Genomic DNA, 3,643 nt, shown 5'->3' on the forward strand with positions numbered 1-3,643 from the left:
AATGCTTCAAGGGTGGGGTTGCTGATAAGGATCAGAGTGTGTACAGGGACTGCACTCCTCTAATCTGATCTCAGATGTTCTCCTGATAAGCTTCTGTGGTTCTCAAGGTTATCAAACTGTGGCCTTCTCTCTGGAATGAAGAATGTTTCATCAAGTAGTTAACATCTTCCATTTGTTGGGGGTTTTGTTCTACAGAAGAATTCAATGATATTGCTATGTATATCCTCTGAAGTGGAATGAGGATGCTGCCCCAAGTCCACACTATTGGTTTTTGACTGCTGCTCTTTTGTTCCTGCATCCCCTCCTTTCTTTGATTAGCAACTCTTTGAACCTGCTGTGGAAGTGTTGCACTTAATATGTCAGCAAATTTGGAAAACTCAGCAGTGGCCATAGGACTGGAAAAGGTCAGTTTTCATTCTAATCCCAAAGAAAGGCAATGCCAAAGAATGCTCAAACTACCGCACAATTGCAGTTATCTCACATGCTAGTAAAGTAAAGCTCAAAATTTTCCAAGCCAGGATTCATCAATACGTGAACCGTGAACTTGCAAATGTTCAAGCTCGTTTTAGAAAAGGCAGAGGAACCAGAGATCAAATTGCCAACATCCGATGGATCATCAAAAAAAGCAAGAGAGTTCCAGAGAAACATCTATTTCTGCTTTATTGACTATTCCAAAGCCTTTGACTGTGTGGATCACAACAAACTGGAAAATTCTGAAAGTGATGGGAATACCAGACCACCTGTCCTGCCTCTTGAGAAACCTGTATGCAGGTCAGAAAACAACAGTTAGAACTGGACGTGGAACAACAGACTGGTTCCAAATCAGGAAAGGAGTACGTCAAGGCTGTATATTGTCACCGTGCTTATTTAACTTGTATGCAGAGTACATCATGAGAAATGCTGGGCTGGAGGAAGCATAAGCTGGAATCAAGATTTCTGGGAGAAATATCAATAACCTCAGATATGCAGATAACACCACCCTCAGGGCAGAAAGTATTATAGTAAGAAGAACTCACCCTTGTGGTAAGAAGAACTAAAAAGCTTCTTGAAGAAAGTGAAAAAGTAGAGTGAAAAAGTTGGCTTAAAGCTCAACATTCAGAAAACGAAGATAATGGCATCCAGTCCCATTACTTCATGGCAAATAGATGGGGAAACAGTGGAAACAGTGGCCAACTTTATTTTTTGGGCCTCCAAAATCACTGCAGATGGTGACTGCAGCCATGAAATTAAAAGACGCTTACTCCTTGGAAGAAAAGTTATGACCAACCTAGACAGCATATTAAAAAGCAGAGACATTACTTTGCCAAGGTCTGTCTAGTCAAGGCTATGGTTTTTCCAATAGTCACTTATGAATGTGAGAGTTGGAATATAAAGAAAGCCGAGCACCGAAGAATTGATGCTTTTGAACTGTGATATTGGAGGAGACTCTTGAGAGTCCTTTGGACTGCAAGGAGATCCAACCAGTCCATCTTAAAGGAGATCAGTTCTGGGTGTTCATTGGAAGGACTGATATTGAAGCTGAAACTCCAATACTTTGGCCACCTGATGTGAAGAGCTGACTTATTTGAAAAGACTCTGATGCTGGGAGAGATTGAAGGCAAGAGGTGAAGGGGATGACAGAGGATGAGATGGTTGGATGGCATCACTGACTCAATGGACATGAATTTGAGTAAACTCTGGGAGTTGGTGATGGACATGGAGGCCTGGCATGCTGCAGTCTATGGGGTCGCAAAGAGTTGGCCATGACTGAGCGACTGAACTAAACTGAACCTACCCCTTAGAACTCAGAGAAAGTCATGGAGGCTGAAGCCAATTTCCTACAAACAAGAAAATGGGGACACAGGAAGGCTTCTGTGCCCAGGAACCTCACAGGGTCCTGCTCAGTTTCAAAGACATATCATTTTATAGCCTCTCTTCTACCCAGGCCTCATTCAATAGAGCCCAGGGAGGGCCTTTTGGGGGATGCTCATCCAGTGAAAGCCCCAGTGGGAACAGTGTCAAGGGGATGCAATGACCTGGTTCCACTTGGACAAATGAAATAAGATGGATGGAGTGATAAAAATCCAGATCCTGATCTCACTAACCTCAAAGCAGAAAAATCCTTTGCAGCTCTCTGCTCCTCCCTGATTTGACAGAGAGCCACATCGTCCATGCTATGTAAGATGCATCCCTGAAAGAAGATGGTGAAAGTCAAAGTGAATGGATTTGGCTGTATCAGGCACTTGGTCACTATGGCTGCTTTTAACCTGGCGAAGTAGACATCATTGCCATCAGTGACCCCATCATTGACCTTCACTACATGGTCTATGTGTTCCAGTATGATTCCATCAATGGCAATTTCCATGGCACAATCAAGGCTGAGAATGGGAAGCTCATCATCAATGGAAAGGCCATCACCATTTTCCAAGAGTGAAATATCACCAACATCAAATGGGGTGATGCTGGTGCTGAGTATGTGGTGGAGTCCACTCATATCTTCACTACCATGGAGAAGGCTGGAGCTCACTTGAAGGGTGGAACCAAGAGGGTCATCATCTTTGCCTTTTGCTGATGCCCCCGTGTTTGTGATGGGTGTGAACCATGAGAATTATGACAACTTCCTCAAGATTGTCAGCAGCGCCTCCTGTACCACCAACTGCTTGTTCCCCCCCTCCCCACTGGCCAAGGTCATCCATGGCCATTTTGGCATGGTAAAGAGATTCATGACCACAGTCCATGCCATCACTGCCACCCAGAAGACTATGGATGGTTCCTCTGAAACTGTGGTGCGATGGCCAAGGGGTTGCCCAAAAACTCATCTCTGTTTCTATTGGCATTGCCAAGGTCATGGGCAAGGTCATCCCTGAGCTGAATGGAAAGCTCATGAGCATGTCCTTCCATGTCCCCATCCCCAACATGTTGGTTGTGGATCTGACCTGCTGCCTGGAGAAACCTGCCAAGTATGATGAGGTCAAGAAGGTGATGAAGCAGGTGTCAGAGGGCCACCTCAAGGGCATTCTGGGCTACACTGAGGACTGGGTTGTCTCCTGCGACTTCAACAGTGATACTCACTCTTCTACCTTCGATGCTGGGGCTGCCATTGCCCTCAATCACCACTTTGTCAAGCTTATTTCCTGATACAACAATGAATTTGGCTACAGCAACAGAGTGATGGACCTCATGGTCTACATGGCCTCCAAGGAGTAAGAGTCCCTGGACCACCAGCCCTAGCAAGAGCATGAAAGGAAGAGAGAGGTCCTCAACTCTTGGGGAGTCCTTGCCCCACCTTGATCCTCCAGCACACTGAGAAATCTCCCAAGGCCCACACAGTTTCCATCCCAGACCTCTTGAGGAAGGCGAGGGTTAGGGAGCCCTACCTTGTCATGTACCATCAATAAAGTACCTTTACCAGATGGTAAAGCGTCTGTCTTGCAGTGCAGGAGACCCAGGTTCAATCCCTGGGTTGGGAAGATCCCCTGGAGAAGGAAATGGCAACCCACTCCAGTATTCTTGCCTGGAAAATTCCACGGACTGAGGAGCCTAGTGGGCTATAGTCCATGGGGTCACAAAGAGTCAGACACGACTGAGCAACTTCACTTTACCGCCCAAAAAAGGAAAAAAATAAAAGGAAGAAAATTTCTTTCCAAACTTTCCATGGAGTTGA

The 3,643-nt window shown here is 45.6% G+C and overlaps 1 pseudogene; it reads left to right on the forward strand.

Annotated features, from left to right (window-relative positions):
• Positions 1-2,180: 2,180 nt before the first annotated feature.
• On the forward strand, positions 2,181-3,341 carry LOC133235765 (glyceraldehyde-3-phosphate dehydrogenase-like; annotated as a pseudogene).
• The last annotated feature ends 302 nt before the right edge of the window (positions 3,342-3,643 follow it).

The sequence above is a fragment of the Bos javanicus genome, chromosome 2, assembly GCF_032452875.1.
Source record: "Bos javanicus breed banteng chromosome 2, ARS-OSU_banteng_1.0, whole genome shotgun sequence".
NCBI classification, from domain to species: Eukaryota; Metazoa; Chordata; class Mammalia; order Artiodactyla; family Bovidae; genus Bos; species Bos javanicus.